The 19,499-nt window shown below is 38.1% G+C and overlaps 1 protein-coding gene across 1 annotated transcript in view; it reads right to left on the bottom strand.

Annotated features, from left to right (window-relative positions):
- Positions 1-19,499, bottom strand: part of LOC150092758 (low-density lipoprotein receptor-related protein 2-like) — a 599,453-nt gene that overhangs the window by 443,861 nt on the left and 136,093 nt on the right. The gene's annotated exons all lie outside the window — the stretch shown is intronic.

Below are 19,499 nucleotides of genomic sequence, written 5' to 3'. Positions count from 1 at the left end.
TGTTGACCGAATATGACTGATGAGTAGGGACAACCAGCGAAGATAACAATATGTTGGTAGAGTAGTTCAAGAAGAAAGGCACTGTATAAGAGTGATGAACTGCATTTAAATGATTATGGTGTCAATTAAATGGAGAGGCTCTTTTTGCAAGGGAGAGTATGAGTGCAGTGCCCAGAAGATATTAGGAAGTAACAGGTAATGTGGTAGAAGAGAAGAGTTTGGTGAGAGAGATAGGAGCCTTGTAAATGAAGAAGTGAGTAGTGGAAGTGAGGAGAATGAGAGAACAGGAAAGAAAGAAAGAAAGAAAGAAAGAAAGAAAAATAGAGAGGTGGTGGTTTCAGAATCCACTTCTCTCATCACAGTGTGAGAGAGGTGGATTCTGAAAGCAGAAGTAAATATGTAAGCAAACCACTGAATGGGATGGCCTGGGATGCAAGGGAAGGGAGTGAGGTGCAAATTATTATTATTATTATTATGTGACACCTCCAGGGAGTCCAAGGACTCATAGCAGGAGGGCACTCCACTCTGCTAAACACATCTCATCCTCTCCACCACCACCACCATTTACCACCCATCATCACCAACAACAGTATTTTTTATCTATAAATTATGTGTGTTCTGAAGAACGATTTGTCTATATGCGAGATGAAAAACCCAAGTTTCCAGGAGAAAAGAAAAACCCTGCTACCTCTGTATGAGATTGGCTAAATCATCTTCAATTGAAAAATTATGAGATGGGTTGTGATGAAGAATTGGCAAGGAGAAGTGGGGAGGAGTCACATCTGAGAAGTAATGTCAGTAGGACTTGTTACAGACAAACTATTATATTTGTTTACAAATACCATAAGTATCAGAAATAAGAATGAAATTGTTGCTTTCATCAAGTACATTTATTTACAAATTGTTAGAAAAAGTGACAGATGATTGGATGAGGATGACATTCTGACAGGAACAGGGAAGGAAGGATATGATTTCTTTTGTGAAGACAGAAAAGACAAAGAGATGGAGAATTGTAGATAGCAGAGAAGTTATTCCCATCCAAGGCAGTGATTCAAGATGTAATTTTGAATTTAAGGTAATATGATGTGAGAAAGAGGAACACAGGATGAAAAAAATAAAAAATCAGCTAACGCCGTTTATTCCCATGTAGGGAGTAGGCGAGGCCATTTTAGCCCTATCTAACTTTTAGAGATAGAGTAAGCAGCTCAATCTCCACTGGTAGCCAATATCAGAGATAGCTGGCCCAAGGTAACACAAATTAAGTGGCATGCAGTGAAGAGACAGCTAACAAGTGTCGCCATCTCATGGTACCTAACACTAATACAATATTTTAATCTCTGAAAATAGTGTGGGTTCTGAAAATATCTGACAATAGTGTGAATAAAAATACATGAAAATGTCTGAAAATAATGTGCAAGTTCTATGGGATGAAAACCCTGAGTTTCCAAGAGAAAAAACCCACTTGCACATGCCAGAGATCGACTAACTCAGGAACCGGTTGAAAAAAAGTTCCTCTAGTCAGCGACTAGAATCAAACTTGTGACACTCTTTCTTAAGGAAGTTTAGCGCTGAGGAGTGTAAATGAGACTTTCACTGAACTACACAGGTGATGAAATATTATTATTATTATTACACCTTCCATGGAGTAGGCAAACTCATCATGGGAGGTTCATTCAACTGACAATATCTTTATCATATAGAATCTTAAAATCCTTAGCACTCCATGCATTAACAATGCATTCTGGTAATGCATTCCATTCACTGACAGTTCTCCACATAAAATATATACTCCTCACACCCCTCTTCACCACACTTTTATATAACTTCCAGGGATGACCTCTGGTTCCTCTCTCACCTTCTACTCTTTTTATAATCGACTCTGGATTAATCTGATAAAATCCTCTCACTAACTTAAATGTCTCTATCGCATCTCCTCTTTTCCTCCTATCCACCAAGCTCTGTTGCTACAGAACTGGCAGTGAGAAAGAGAATCACAAAGGTATAGGCAAACAAATTAGTCTAGCAAATAAGAGTGGCATAATGGTTGATTATAATCATGGTAATATAGAAAAATCAAGAAATAGTATCCAGGAGAAAGAGAATGCATTTCTCAAGTTTTTGAGAACAACTACCTTAGGCAGAAACAAAGGAGATATGAATATGAGGACTGACAGTCTTACACTGATCCAAGTTTCAAACAAGTGGAAAGAAGGAAATTGTTCTGCTTCTGAGGCTTTGAATTATATTATCATTATTATTATTATTCAGGCCTCCCTGGAGTCAAAAGATTCATCGTGGGAAGTCCTTCCTAAGAACATAAAGTCTGTCAAGACTCATAAGGGAGGTCCCCCCCCTAAGAAACAAAGTCTATCATACCACTCCTTAAACTCATTGACTGTTCTCACTCTCACCACTCCATCAGGCAATGCATTCCACGGTTCAACCACCCTCCACGCAAAGAAACCACTCCTCACTCTCTTGCTCACAGTTTCCTTTTGTAACTTCCAGGGATGGCCTCTTGTCATCACTCCTTCCTGCTGTTCAACCAAGCGAAAGAACTCCCCAGTGTCAACCCTATAACCACCTCTCAACAGTTTAAAAGTCTCAATCATATTACCTCTCCTTCTTCTATCCACCAAACTCTGCAGTCCACACTCCTTCAGCTGATCCTCATAACTAACATTGCACAGTCCCGACAACATCTTTGTTATCCACCTTTGTACCCTTTCCACAGTTAATTTATCCCCTTCCAATGCATTTGCTGATGGTGCAAAACTGGATAGGGAAATATTTGATAAAAGTGATGTAGATATCCTACAGGATGATTTAAATAAATTGGCAATGTGGGAAAAGAATGATGACTCTTAATTTAATGTTGCAATGAGGTTGTAAAGGTTACGTACTGTGTATCACATGATGATACTAGACTGCAGGAAACTGATGAGACTAAGGATTTAGGGGTAATGGTGGACAGAGTTGAAGTTCAAGGGATGTATTTCAAAAGTTGGTAAAATAGCTAAAAGGATTACTTGGATGTTGAAAAACTGGTAGCAGCAGGGAGATTATTATCCCTCTTTATAAGACTATAATTCAGATGCATTTGACTACTGTGCACAGTAGTCAAATGCAATGCTAATGAGCGGTCTGTAGAATTCTCTACATGAGTATGGATTGAAGGTGTGTGTGGGTTTCAAAATTTAGTTGACAGGCAGAAAACTTTCTGTCTTGTATGCTTATTAATTTCTTATAAGTTATTAAAGGAATTCTATAAAATTGACATAAAGGTACTTTTTTAATATATGATGAAAAGAAAGAGAGAACTAGAGATCACACATGTATGTTGTGTAAAAGAGTACGGCGAGTTAGGGTGTGCAGACAAGTTTTTTTTTGCTTGGAGAGTGGCAAATGTGTAGGCTGGATTGCCAGAATGAGGTAGTGTGCCTTGACAGTGAAAGAGTTTAAGGTGAGGTATCATAGGTATTGTGTGTATAAAGATTAGTGTGGGTCTCCCAGAGTGAGTCTTCTGATTCCATGGAGATACCCATATTATAATAATAACAATAACCACAACTCAAGACACACAAGCATTAAAGTATTGGAGAGGTTAGTGGGGGGGGGGGGTTCAAGATCCAGAAACAATAGCAGCATTCCCTTTGATGAATAGCATGAGTTTGCTAAAGAAAGATTGTTATAATAAGTAAACTAAGTGATAAATGCATTGCACAAGGGGGATTATTATTATTACCTGCAAGGAGTCAAAAACTCATCGAGGGAGGGCACCTACTCTACAGCTCTTTCTGCACCACTCAATCCACCAACTACAGTGAAATGCATCATCTACACCAATGCCATCTACTGCCAACCACCACTAGTATTTTCACAGACAGTCACAAACATCCATGCCCACGGTCAGATTCGAACCTGCAGCCTTTTGGCTGGAGAGTAGATATGCTAACCAGGCCAGAGATAGATGTACAGTGGTATATCTATCTCTGGCCTTTAACAGGCTGTCATGTGACAAGTAGGTAATTAGACTAAAACTGATTGAGTTGGAGTGTGTTGGATTGGGGATTGGCTGCTAATAGGTATTAACATGGTGTGTAAGATTCCAGAAGAGCAATGTCACTAGTGGTGAACCCTAAGGATCTGTTTTTGGTACTGCTATTTAATTTGCATGTTCATGATACTGGAAAAGGTTTGGATTAGGATGCACAATTGCCTACAGATGATGTAAAACTGAGAAGAACTATGAGTGATAGAGCAGATGTGACTTTACAAGAGGACTTGAATAAATTAAGTGTGTGTGCAAGCGAGTGAAATTACCAGTTCAGTAGTGCCAAGTGGAAAGTTTTAACATTTGGAAACAAATGTTGTGGACAGTACTATTAATGTGGATATCTTAGAGGAAGTGGAGAAGATAAGGAATGTAAGGATAACAGTAAATGAGAACATAAAATTTAGTGGAGAGAATAAAAATACATTGGAGAGAGAAGGAGTGCAAAGGAATGTGTTAAAAATGATATCAGGTATGTGGAATACTAATTATGAAGATAGATTGAGAATTTGTAGACTGCAGACACTAGCAAACTGGAGAAAGAAGGATTATATGATTGAGATTTACAAATTTTTGAAAGTGTTATACGAGGCCCTATGTTCCCAGTTAAGAGGAATAAATAAGTAGGTAGGCAGGTAGGTAAGGAAGTAAGAAAGGATTATACAGGATATCAATAGATGGAATATTTAATTTTATGGAGGGTGGGGAAAGGACAAGAGGTCATCCTTGGAAGTTGAGAATGAATACCATCAAGAAGAAGGGGTGAGAGCTAATTATTTCTCTCATTGTGATGTGTGATTGGAATGGACTGCCACTGGATGTTATGCATGTGTGTGTGTGCAAGCAATGTGAATGAATTCAAGAACAGGTGTGACAGCTGGTGCAGGTAATATATGGCCTCTCCCTTGATGAGTCCCTGACTCTTCCCGGGTCTTTTTTAATAATAATAATATTCATATTTCTATTCCTGCTATAAAAGTATGCCTTCCTAGTTGGAGGAAATGCCAACTAGACTACTAGATGGTAAATGATTTTCATTGCCCAGTGAAATACCACCAACCTGCTTATTGGAGGTCTGAAGTGGCACAAATCATGTTTGGTCTCCAGAGCAGGGATTCTGGTTTCTGTTCTCCCCCCTTCTTCACGCAATGAGATCGATTCCCTCCAAGTCCATGCCATACATAGAGATCCATAACCTCCTCCATTTTGAGGTTACATCAGTTAAAACGGTGGTGCTGCAGGCTGGCTGCTGGTTAGTGCATAGGAATAAACAGTAATAAGTCAGGAGGTTTCCTGATCTAATGATACATATCATATCGACATACTTTACCAGGTCATGCCAGGAGAGGGAGTTTGTGTAGCGGTATTGAGAAGGCATTGTCGAGGTCATGTTCTGGCAAAGAGACTGTTCACTCTCTGTATGGATGTTATGTCCCTTTCACTGCATGTCCTCATTTTATCCTTCCATCTAACCACGAACAAACTAATGATGAGCCTTAAAAACAATGGCAGTGACACTGCAACAAAAAGGCATCTCCCTAATAAACTAGTTCCAATAAAAAAAAACAATGCAACCAATTACTACATGCAAACCAAGCTAGAACCTCTTCATTAAAAACTCGCTTTCACATCCACTTTACCAATATCGGTGGCATTAACACTAACATAATTGATATTCACCATCAGTTAGTCATCCAGACCTACTCTTAAGAGAAACTCAAATAGCATGTACATCCATTAATGTCCATACACATTTCACAATCGCTTTCCCACAAGAGTGGCACCTGTGCTTTTGTGAGATCAGGAATTGCAGCATGCCAGAGTGGCTAATTTAGAATCCTCTGCTTTCAACCTCCTCTGGTTTAAAGTTTCCTTGCCCCATCTACTAATATTCATCTGCTGTATTTACCATTCTCCAAATCCAGCCATTCAAATAGTGAGGTCATCTTCCTAGGTATCTCAATGTCCATAAGTCCAAGTGATTACCATTTACTAATACCATCGACAAAGCTGGATGAGAGGCATAAATCTTTCCCATAAGCAATGACCTAATACAAATTGTTCATCTACCTAGATGAATTCCTGATAACACTCTTCACTAACCCAATACTCTGAATCTCTTTTTAACCAGTTCTCCCTCCAAATACACCACAGAGGTCACTTCTCCTCTCAGCAACTCTGACTATAATCTTGTACAAGTCTCATCTCTCACAGAATGCCCTTCCTCAAGCCACTCCTTACCTCACATCCTCTGGTACTACAAAGGCAAAAATGGGATCACCTCTGGAACTTCTACTCCTCCTTTCCATTTTTTCAGTTCATCCAGAGTCACAGAAATTGTCCTTACCAGCATGAAAGCCCTTATCACCCATTCTAACCATTCTCATCTGTTTGTAAGCCTTGGTTCAACAGAAAGTGCATCAAAGCAGTAGAAGGGGAAAAAATTAAGATCACTGCAGGTGGCTCACATCAAGTATTCCAAATTCATAACCTTGCCTATACTAAAGTACACAACAAATGCAAAATAGTCATTAGCAGATCTAGATCTGATTTCATAAAGTACCAAAAGCAGAAAACTTTGCTCCTGTCCAAACGGAAGCTGCGTCTTCTGGTTCCTTGCTAAGGCTATTGGACATAGCTTCTGTTTGCTTGCACTTCCACCTTTCTCATCCTGATGGCACCACTGTTACTGCACCCAAAGATAAAGTTGATCTCCTAACATCACTCTTTTTCCTCAAACTCCTGCATTGATGAACACAGAAAATCGCCTCCTACCATACCAAAATCTGAGCACAACATGCCTCCATTAGTTTTTCAACAAAAAGACACCAGAAAATTACTGAATAACTTGGACACTAAAATGTTTACTGGTCCTGATGGCATCTCTCCATTTGTTCTCAAACATTGTAGTACAGAGCTAACACTCATCCTGTATTATTTTTGGAATGTATTATATGAAGCTGGTACTTATTTCAATGTGTGGAAGCAATCACATATCTAGTCTATTCCTAAAAAGGGAAATAGACATCTACCATCAAACTACTGACCAATTTATATCACCTCAGTCCTTTCCTCTAAAAAAAGAAGCAAGTCATCAATTATTTTCTCTCATCAGGACACATACAAAGTGAATTTGTAGCAAGCCATACTGTCAAAAATCAAACATCTTTGGTTTTAAAGTTTGCTCTATTCAAAGTGACGATTCTATTGTATAATTGTGTGGCATTTTCTTAGAATTATACTGTCTCAGTATTGTCTCCACATGTATCGATTATATTCAACATGGCAGCCTCGAAATTTTGCTACTACACCTAATCCTCCCCAATTTAAAGACTACATTATTCATAATGTGGTTGACGATTTTGTAGCGTGCAACGCATGTGGTATGTATGCATCCCGTTGTTTGAAAATGCAGCAGGTGTGAGACAGGAATGTGTATGTGTGCATGAAATATAGGCAGTGGGAGGTGCTGGGAGACTAGAGTGTGTCGATCTCAGGATTTAGTAGCAGCTGAGATAGTGCTTCAGAAATGAGAGATTTGCAGTTTGTGGATGTCAGCAATGTTGGAGGATGGAGAAGGCTGAAATATAAATTTAGCCTTGGGCAAATTTAATGGATGGAGATTTTATCTGATGACCAATGGCCATGACTGCATTTGTGAATGTCAACTGAAAGCAGAAGAAGTGGAGTGAGAGAGAGAAATAAAAATCCTGAGAAAGGAGATGAAGGAATGAAGACAGAGTTGAGGAGGGTAAATGAAAACCACTCACACTAGCCAACCTATCTATCCTTGGGAGGATAGATAGATTGGCTAGTTTGAGAGGAATGTGAGTAGGTGTATCTTGATGAGTAGAAATGAGAATTGGGTGACCAATGCAGATGCCATAGTTGAGCTATTTAATATCATCTTATTAAAATGTTCCATCCTTGTACTACAGGCTTTATTTCAACTAAAAAAAAAAAAAAAATCAGCTAACGCCTTTTTATTCCCATATATGGGGAGTAGGCGAAGGCCATTTAGCCCTATCTAACTTTTTTTGGAGACTGAGTGGACAGTTCAATCTCCACTGGTACCAATCAGAGATAGATGGCCCAAGGCTATCACTAATTAAGCGGTACACAGTGAAGAGAGACGGCTCAAATGTGCCGCCATCTCGTGGTCCCTAACCCTAACACAATATATTTAATGTCTGAAATAATGTGGGTTCTACGGTCGATTTTCTTGAGTTTATGGGACGAAAAACCCGAGTTTCTGAGTGGAAAAACCCGCTTGCCCGTGCCAGAGATAGACTAACTCAGGAACCGGTCGAAAAAAGGCTTAGAAAAATTTCCTATAGTCGCCGACTAGACTCGAAACCAAGTGTTCCTTCGTGCAGCCAAGCGCCGTGGTATGCAAACACCACATCCACTGAGCTACACAGGCCAGGCTTTATTTTTAGAAGAATAATTATTATTATTATTCGTGACACCTCAAAGGATTCTGAAGACTCATCTTCACAGGAGGACACCTACTGTACAACTCTCTGTCTCCACTACTACACATAACCTCTACTACCAATCACTTACATCAATGCCATCTACTGACAACCATCACAACTAGTATTTTTTTGTCTGTAAATTCCTTGTGTTCTGAAGGGCCGATTTGTCTGTATGCTGGATGAAAAACCCGAGTTTCCAGGAGAAAAAACCCTGCTACCTCTGTATGAGATCGGCTAACTCACCTTCAATTGAAAAAGTGTGAGTGGTGAAATGTTAGAAGTGAATGGAAGAGAATGTATTCCAAATACTAATTTAAGGGAATGTAAGTGTTGCAATGGGGCAGGTTCCTGGAGAGCGGAAGGAAGGTAAGGAACCATTGCATAATGATAGCTATAGAATGGAGGTATCAAAGTATAGGCCTGTTTGTATTTCTTCTGTAGTTGTTAACATTTCGGAAAAATTGGTGAAAACTCATATACAGAACCTTTTACAATAAAGTAAAAAGAACAGTAGATGAATGTAAGGCACACACTGCCATTTTCTTGGATTTTTTCAAGGAATTTGACAGGGTGCCACAAGACAAGTAGATTTTTAAGTTGCTTCATATGAGTTTGGATATCAGGTTAGTGGACTGATTATTGGCTCTCTGATAGATATCAGAGAGTTTTATATTGGGGAGCAGTATCAGGGAGTTGGAAGTTTACAAGTGGAGTTCCACAGGATTCAGTCCTGGGACCATTGCTGTTCAGTTATTTGCAAATGATGCGAAGCTTGGGAGGGTTATTAGTAATAGTGCTGATGTTTTGGCTCTTCAAGAGGATTTGAATAAGCTGGAAAGGTGGGCAAATGAATGGGAATATCAATTTAATGCAAACTAAATGTAAGGTTTTAAAATTTGGGATCCAGAGATGGGATGCCTCATACTCACCTGGTAGAGTTATGCTGGAAGAAGTAGAAGCAGCAAGGGATCTTGGGGCGATTGTGAATAGAGATTTTAAGTTCCGAGAACACATTGAAAAGGTTGTGAAGACATCTGAGAGAATTGCAGCAATGTTGAGGAGAACACTGACCACGAGAGATAAAAGTGTGCTGATGCACTTGTATAAAGCTTTGATCAGACCACATCAGGATTTCTGTGCTCAGATCTGGTCACCTGGATTTGAAAGGAATGAAGTGACCTTGGAGAGGGTGCAGAACTGATAACAAAAATGATATCAGGACTGTACAACATTGATTATGAGGACAGACTAGGTATATGGACTGCAGAGTTTTCTGGATAGAAGGCAAAGGGAGAAGGCAATATTGTAGAGACATTTAAGCTGTTGAAGGGTTATTGTATTAACACAGGAGATTTTTAATATGGTAGAATGAGGGAAAGGAGCAAGGACAAGGGGCCTTCCCTGGAAGTTGCAACAGAAGGTGTGAGTAAAAGGGAAAGATGCAAGTTATTTTGCATCAAGAGTGGTAGGAGCATGGAATGCATTGTATGAGAGGGTGGTGAATGAGCAGACTGTGAATGATTTTAAGGAGTGGTATGATAGACTTTGTGTTGTCCTCCCACGATGAGTCTCGACTCCATGGAGGTTAGGAAAAAAAATAATAATACTGCCCTCATTCCAAAATCTAATAGAGTTCACACCTTAATCAGCAACTGGAGACCTATTTCTCTAATACTGACTACAAGATATTTTTCTGCATTATCAATAACAGGCTGAAAGTGGCATGAGATACATAATTAAAAGCACACAGGTGTATGGAGTTCCAGGTCGAGCAGTAGACTCTTTAATTAATTTAGTTAATATTAACTTAATACAAAAAAGCTGCCATTGACTGTTATCCGTAAACCTTACTCATGCATTTGAAAATATCCAGCATCCCTTTCCGTTCCACATCCTCCAGCAAATTGGTGTAAGTAAAAAGCTGCTATCCATTATCAAAAGGAGCCTATGCCAATTCAACTACCTGCCTCCTAATTAATGAGTTCCTGTCAGACTGTGTCAAAATTCAAAAAGGAGTTAAGCAAGGTTGTCTTCTTAGTCTACCTCTGGTTATTGATTCTTGAACCTTTCTTACAGAAAGTCGACAATACATGTGCTGCACAAGGAATAACAGTTCCTTCAACAATGAAGGAAAATTAGCATATGCTGATGATGTAATGGGCACTCTGAAGACTAATGATTCCACATATATCTTTTTTAGTATTTTGGAAAAATTCAGCAAGATTAGTGGATTAACTACTAATGTAGCCAAAACAAAATTAAAATTTTTTTAGAAAACGGGATCTTGGGGGCATTCCTTTTGGACTAACTCCTAAGAGAGAGAGAGAGAGAGAGAACCCCTCATTATACTTGGAATCCCTTTCTCCACTTGCCCAATATTACCAGTTCAAGAACTTATATACAAGAACTTTGAAACCTTAGAAGATTGGAAAAAGGACCACTTTTTCCAATATTTTTCCATACTAAACATAAAATTTTTCCATACTACTCAAAACCATAATCTTTCCTGTTCAGTTATACATAATATTACAGACATCACAGAAGCTGAAGAAAAGCAGTTTTATAGTAAGCCTGTGCAAATTTTTTTAGGTCCAGCTAATACCAAGAAGTTTAAAAGGAATTTCTTCACTATCAAAGTATGGAGGATTTGGGTTTCCAGTCTAAAATTCTGCTTTAAGCAATACAGCTTCAAACATCCATAAAATATGCTGAGTGAACTGCCGACATTATGGAAAGAGATATAAGGAAAGGGGTGGAGAGCAGATGCATGAAGAATATAAGACACACATCAGGAGAGTGACTAGTATGTAAGGAAGACAAAACTGGAATATGAAAGGACATTTGCACTAAGATCGAAAGAAAATCCTAGGGAACTTTTTAGCTATGTGGCCAGTAGTTGGAGAAATGATTGTGGAAGAATGACATTGTAGGATAAAAATGGGAATAGAGGGACTGATTGCAGAGGACATAGTGGAATTGTTCAATGAACACTTTATTGGTGTATTTCATCCTGGAGGAGTAAATTTTAATACTAGAGGGATAGGGCAGGTTCGAGGTTTAGAAGTGCAGGAGGAGAACGTGTTCCAAATACTGAGTACCCTGGATGTCAGTAAAGCTGTGGAACTGAATGGTATTTCACCACGAGTTTTGAGAGAATGTGCTAAGGAACTGACAGTGCCTTTGACCTAGCTTTTCAATAAAAGTCTGGCTGCGGGAAAGGTACCCATGGAAAGGAAGGTAAGATAGTGCCATTGCATAAGGGTGGTAGCAGACTGGAATTGTCTAATTATAGGCCAGTTTGTGTGTCATTAGGAGAAATTGGTGAGGGACAATATACAGCATTGGGAAGATGAGGGTAATGTTATCTGTGAGAATCAACATGGATTTTTAAGGGGTGCTCTTGCTTTAGCAATATGATTGTCTTTTATAATAAAGTGACAAGAGAAGTTGATGAGGGAAAGGCATATACTTCCATTTTTTTGGATTTTTCAAAGCCATTTGACAGGGAGCCACATGATAAGCTGAAATTTAAGTTGCAGCACATGGGTTTAAATGTTGGGCTAGTCAACTGAATTCTGAATTGGCTGTCTGATAGGTATCAGAATTGTTTATGGTGGGGCAATATCAAGGAAGCAGAAGGTCACAAGTGGGGTCCCACAGGGCTCAGTACTGGGACCTGTATTGTTCAACCTTTATATTAATGACATTTTCAGTGGATTGCAAGGGGATGTTCAGTTGTTTGAGGATGATGTGAAGCTGGGAAGGGTTATCAGTAATATTGCAGATATGGCAGCCCTTCAAGAGGATTTGAATAAACTAGACACATGGGCAAATGAATGGAGATTTCGAAATTAATGCACCAAAATGTAAAGTCTTGAAGTTCGGGATCCATCAATGGGATAGCTATACTGCAGGATGTAGGGGAGACAAGAGATCTGGGGCTGATGATTGATAGAAAACTAAAATTCAGGGAGTATATTGCAGAGGTGGTGAAGGTAACCCAGAGGATTGATGCAATACTGAGAAGGAAGCTGACCTGCAGAGATAAAGTTATCATTCCATTGTATAAGACCCTGATCAGACTGCACTTGGGACTATTGTTCTCAAATTTGGTCCCCAGGATTTGAAGGAGATAAATTAAGTGTGGAAGGGGTTCAGAGGAAGATAACAAAGATGGTTTCAGGACTGTACAATATCATCAGTTATGAGGACTGGCTGAGGGAATGTCGACTGCGGAGTTTAGTGGATAGGAGAGGTGATATGATCGAGACTTTTAAACTGTTGAGAGGCAGTTACAGGTGGACATTGGTGTTCTTTTGCTTGGTGGAACAACAGGAAGGAGTGATGACAAGAAGCCATCCCTGGAAGTTGCAAAAGGAAGCTGTGAGCAAGAGGGTGAGGAGTGGTTTCTTTGCATAGAGGGTGGTTGAATCATGGAATGCATTGCCTGAGAGAGTGGTGAGAGCAAGAACGGTCAATGAGTGGTATGATAGACTAGACTGTTTCCTAAGAAGGACCTGGATGAGTCTCTTGACTCCATGGAGGCCTGAATAATAATAATAATAATAATATGCATTCCCATTTGTTCTAATTTGCAGAGTTCCATGTGGTATTCTATCAGTGCCATCAGTGTATAGTCATTTGCTTTATCCAACTCTTCTATTATTCTATTATAAAAAATTATTACTAAGGCATGACTGACCCTTCACAGTCATGTTGCCTCTCATACAGCATCATATTTTTATTTACCCATTCTCGTTTTGACCAATTTTTCCAGTACTTTTACCACCCCACCTGAGATACTGATTGGGCTATAATTTGCCACTGCAGTCTTAGAACTTCCTTTACGCAAGGGAATTATTTTGTCCTCTTTCCACTCTCTTGAACTCTACCACCATTTATACACTTCTTTATGTTAGACTATGGTGTTTGTAATGACTATCACATATCCTGAGGAGAAATCCACTTATTGGCTTCACACTTTTCTCTAAGTATTTCAAAAAACATTTTTATGTCTAATATTTTATTCTTGCTCTTCTATTTAGATTTCCAACAAGAAACAAGCTTCTATGTCTAATGAAATAAAAACATCCTCTTATTCCACAGTGAAATTGACAAGCACAAATAAGTTTCATTGTCCAATCTTCCCATTTTGAAATTTATCCACCTTATTGAGAATGCCTGATATCAATGACTTCTGACTTTATCTGACTGCTTATTATTATTACCACAGTCAGACTGCCATTGGAGTCAAATGACTCATAGGGGAGATGTATACTACTCTCTAATGCCAAAAGATCATTGAACCATGCCTTGAACCCATTCACAGTTTCTGCACTCACCAAACTTTCAGACAACTCATTCCACTCACCAACCACTCTCCATGCAAAGAACCTGCTTCTCACACTCTCCTTTTTATATAGTCTCTCTTTTATACTCTCCTTTTTATATAGAGGCCATCCCTTCCAGGGATGGTCTCTAGTTGAAACCCTGCCTATGTCTTCTACTCTATGAAAAATCTTTTCCACATTAACATATGTCTTGGTCATGTCTCATCTTTTTCTTCTATGTACTCTTCATGCAAGTGATCATTACCAAAATACACCTTCTGTTGACTCCACACTGTCTTCTTTTCATTCATTCATTTTACTTCAGCCTTGTGTAGTTTTCGACTCTAGAATACACTCGCACATTGCTGCCGTTAAACAGATCTTGATCAATTCCCATACAACATCTATATCCTTTTCACTCAACTCCTCTTTCCACACTACAGCTCCCAGTTGTCACCTAAGCTTTCCATATTCACCAGCCTTGTAGTTACACATACACCTGTACACATACACACACATATACATACATTCCTTTCCTGCTTTTCCTGTCTTCACGAAACATCATATCTCTCCATTTTTATTCCCATCAAGATGTCATTCTCATCCAATCATGTTTCACTTATTCTTATTATTTTCGGGTACATAAACTCAATTAATGCAATAATCACATCACCCTTATTTCTGATACTCCTAGCATTCATAAATAAAGAATTCATTTCTTGGTCTATAGCAGTCCTACTCATGCTGTCTCCCATCTGTGACCTTTCCTCACCTTCTGTCTCACATAGTCCTCCATGTAATCCTGACCATTCCTATGTACATTATTATTATTATTATTTGACACCTCTAGGGAGTCCAAAGACTCATCGAGGGAGGGCACCTGCTTTACAACTCTGTCTCCACCACTCAATCCCCCAACTGACCGCAACTACACCAACGCCATCTACCACCAACCACCACCACTAGTACATATGTGCATTCATTACCGCTTTCAAAATCCACTCTCATTATACTGTTTCTTTCTCTGGTCCACCCTGTTTCACGGTCTAACTTGCATTCCTGTTTTCACATTCTCTTCTCCATTCACACCACCTCACTATCATCTAGTCCAGTCTCCTGCACATTAACATCATCTTTAACTTCCACTGATACCTTGTTTGCATTACTCATTACACTTCTTTTCAGCTGCAACCTTCTCAAATGACTCTCTAGAAGACCATTCAGATAGTCATTCACTCTTATATAATTCCATTTGTCCCACAAACACAAACTGCACTCCTTTTTTTTCCACACATTTCCACTCACATTCCATTCAAGATCTTTGCTCTCTGTCACAACTCATTAGGCAATACACACTACCTTTCCTACCATACTGTTTGTCTTTCACTCTCCTCAATAATTTCCTGATATCCAATCTCACATTCTCCCTATGCCCAACCAAATCATTCGTCCCACCCACAACCTCTCTTGCTCACTTACCTCTCAATCATCCTGTTCATTTTTACTCCTGGAAAATATATAAATGCCTTTTATGATAGAATCTCCATCTACAGTGCTATTCTTGAGTCATTTGATACATCTTTCTTTCCACTATCTTTCATTTTATTCTTTTGTACTCTTACATCCATATCCACCATATGTTTAATTTCATTCTGTACATGCCTCATCTTATTCATTTCGTTCTTTAACGCTTGCATTCCAGCAATTGCTCCATCAGTCAGGAACACGCTTCTGTAATTATGCCCAGTTTTCCTTTGGTAAAAATTTCTATATTCACAATTACATTATCCACTCTGATATTCTCACACTCACTCTTCTGGCTATCATTCTAGTCTTACATGCATCACTGTCTTTCACCTTATGTCTAGTATTCTACACTTCTGGTTCCCGACTTTCATTTGAATCACTGCAATCCATTAACATATAACATTTTCTACAGACCCTCACTCTCTCACTTCTCTTGTTTTAATCTCTCAACAGGCATCTGCCACATTTGCCCATGCATACATATCACATTCCCTGCAATGAACTATCTTGGTAAAATCCACACCACTCAACACACTTGATTTTCATACCATTCATCTGGATAACCTTGTTACTTACTACCATTTTTTTTTGCTCCCATTATCTGTTATTCTGAAAAAGTAATGAATACTACAGTTAGTCCTTCCTTTTTTTGATCCCTATTGCCTGACAAACATCTAAGTTGCATAGCAGTATCTTGCTGTCTGTCTTCACTTCAATAAAACCAGTTTATGTCAACACCAATTATTCTTCAAGTTCCACTTCTTTACCAGGAATACCTCTCATATTGATGGTGCCTATCCTGAATTCTTCTATGCATTGGTTCTAGTAAGTAACTTTTCACTGTTTGCTTTTTTTTTTTTAGTTTTATTTTTACAAACAGCATGGGCTTTGTTTAATCAGGTGATATCTCAGTAGGCATGGTATTTCATAGTGAAAAATTTATGGAGACACAAACACATGTGCTGGAGTAATTACTTTACTTATAATTAAGAAAATAACCCTTAACATTTCAACCTCTGTATTGCAGTCATCATCAGGAAAACGTAATATGTACAGAACGCAAGCTACATTACACTACACTACACCAAAGTAAGATAAATCTAAATGCTTTGCTAATCATTTACCCTAGCCTGACCTCTAGCGGGAAAAAAATTATAATTTACAAAAATAATAATAGATATAACATATACAAAAATATAAATTAACAAAATAAAATACATTACATTTCAGTATACTAATATACAGAAAAAAAATTAAAAAAAAAAAAACTACATTAAATATGTCTCTAAAGTCCTCTTAGATCATTTTCTTAATTATAAGTAATTACTCAAATACGCATCTCCATAAATTCTTCACTATGAATGCTGCCACTGTGTAACCTTAAAAGAAAGAACAGACATAGTATTTCATCACACTGTACCAGCATTGCTATTTACAGCCGATATAGAATAAAGCTTGGTTAGCTATATGTCTCTAATTTGCCAGGCCATTCTTATTTTCAGTATCCTGGTGGATAGCCTCACAGAGCATGTCACAAGAAAGTGAGAATCAGATGTTAGGTCAGATTCCCTGGTTGGTGCTCTGCATTGCTTAAGGATATTATTATTACTATTATTAGAATATCTAGAATATTTATCAAAATATGTAGAATGTCGTACCAATTATCTAACTTTGATCCTCAAATAACCCCTTTTCTATGATTATGTACAACAATTTCCTATTGTTTTTATTATTATTATTATTCAGGCCTCCATGGAGTCAAAAGACTCATCGTGGGAGGTCCTTCCTAGGAAACACAAAGTCTATCATACTCTATTAGACAATGCATTCCACGGTTCAACCACTGTCCATGCAAAGAAACCACTCCTCATCCTCTTGCTTACAGCTTCCTTTTGCAACTTCCAGGGATGGCCCCTAATGGAACCTTAATGTACAGCAACCTCATCCTAGTGCAGCCCACAGGTGTAGCTGGGGGGGGGGGGGGATTTGCCCCAGGTAGCACTTTTCACATAAGACGATTTTATTTTTTGAGGATTCTTTTATGTTGCAAAAATATGTTATTTTTCTTTTTTTTTTTAGCGTATACTTGATTCATATATTCAATATTTTTTTCTTTACTTATTATCTTGTTTATCTTATTTGACTCAACTTGCTTAACTTAACAGTCGTAACTCCAAGTTGTAATCTTGTGGCTTGAAATAGTCTATCACCTTTAATCCTTTCAGTCTATCAATTTAATTTCTCCCCTCTCAAGGTCGTGACTATGCTACTTCACGCGTGCGTATTTTAGAATTTAGAAATTGCTTCTGGCTGGAGCTAATTCCTTTATCTAACTAGCTGGCTTTGTCTCACAATGATCTCTGAAAATTTATTTGTATTTACTACTGCGCCATCAGAGATCGTGTAGAGGAATTGTATATCCTTCCTATGCATGCAAGAAAAGTGCCCAGTACAACACGGAAATATCTCTAATATTTAGCTCTTAAGTCAAGCAACATTTAAATCTACTATTCGTCAGTCATGGCTACTTTTAAGGTCACACAAATTCTATCTTTTTATGAGAAGTGCATTGGTAGGTAGAATCAGGCAAGTTATTTGACAAACAAAACAATTTAGTCATGCTAAATCAAGGTACATATAAAAGTTAATACTACACATACAAAAATTTTCAGGCTCTAATTCACTCAGCAAAATTAACATGGAAACACTATAAATTCAAGTGTCTGGTTCTCCACTAGATTAATTGAACATTTCTCGCTTAAGCTTAATGACTAATACAATAAATACGCTCACATATAATTCAAACTTTTACACAATTTAAACTAATATGACTCACACTATAAACATTATTAGGCCTGACTGAAACTTTCACACACAATAACATTAGATAATTCTTCATAACTCTTCAATAACATTAGCTAATTCTTCATAATTTCTCCCCTCTCAAGGTCGTGACTATGCTACTTCACGCGTGCATATTTTAGAATTTAGAAATTGCTTCTAAATTATAAAATACGATTTTAGAAATTACGATTTTTTTGTTTGTTAGCATTAAGAACAGTAGTAAGGATGGAAGGCAGTTTGTTAAATTAATTTCGAAGTAGTTTGTAGAGTTATGTAGAGTATTCCCACTGCTAAGTTCCTTGACGATCTCTGCGTGTGACGTATCATCAATGTCGTAAAAAGTCTTACTTGCTACTTTGTCATCCAGTTCATTATACAATATCTTAGAGATTGTTGACACCGTCTTCTACTTTCTGGTAAATTTCAAACATGTGCACTTTTTATGACATTGATGATACGTCACAAGCAGAGATCGTCAAGGAACTTAGCGGTGGGAATTCTGGAATAGATTGTCACTGCTAATACAAACCTCCTATTATCATCATCGAGCTTTGGTTGGTGGGACGTGGATCCCCGTCCTTGGAATGGCAGGACACACAGGAAACTCCTCGTAGCGAGAGCAGGACAGAAAAAGCCTCTTTTCCATCAATTCTTCCCCCTTTTATTCTGCTCTCCCAACCTTGGAACTCCTACAGATTGAATTGCCTGGATTTTCTTGGAGGGGTTTTCTCAGCCACCCTGCAGTCGCTGGGTTAAGGCGGGAAACCCCATACTTTGTTGACCTTCGCGAGTTGCAATAGCCTCAGGTCTTACATTTTTAATCCCGTCCGAGTCATTTCTTTGTTTGTACAATTTTCTTATTACAATTAATTCTACCATTTTTTTCACATTTAGTACAGCAAAATTGAGTTAAGTATTAATCAAATTACAAGTATATTATCTTATTTTTATTTCCCAAGTAAAATTGGTATAGAAAAAATTTTATTCTAAATTCCTTCTATACAAGATTTTACAATGTTAACTTAGTAATTTTTATTACTTAATTAATAATTAGTTTTTAACAACTATCTTACAACTAAAATAAACATAGTGTTTTAATTTATTTCCCTATACATCGTTCTGACTTTGTGTAGTATTTTTTGGTATGTATAGAGAGGGGTGGCAAACTCAGGAACTATCCAGGGCGGCAAAAGCTCTAGCTACACCACTGGTGCAGCCTTAACCATAAATCAAGCTCCATTGACACTGCTGTTCCACTTATTTAAA

Source organism: Typopeltis vanoorti, chromosome 25, assembly GCF_054136105.1.
Source record: "Typopeltis vanoorti isolate ZY-2024b chromosome 25, IOZ_Tvanoo_1.0, whole genome shotgun sequence".
Taxonomy (NCBI): Eukaryota; Metazoa; Arthropoda; class Arachnida; order Uropygi; family Thelyphonidae; genus Typopeltis; species Typopeltis vanoorti.
Note: the sequence above shows the minus strand (reverse complement) of the source record. Positions and strands in the feature narration are given on the sequence as shown.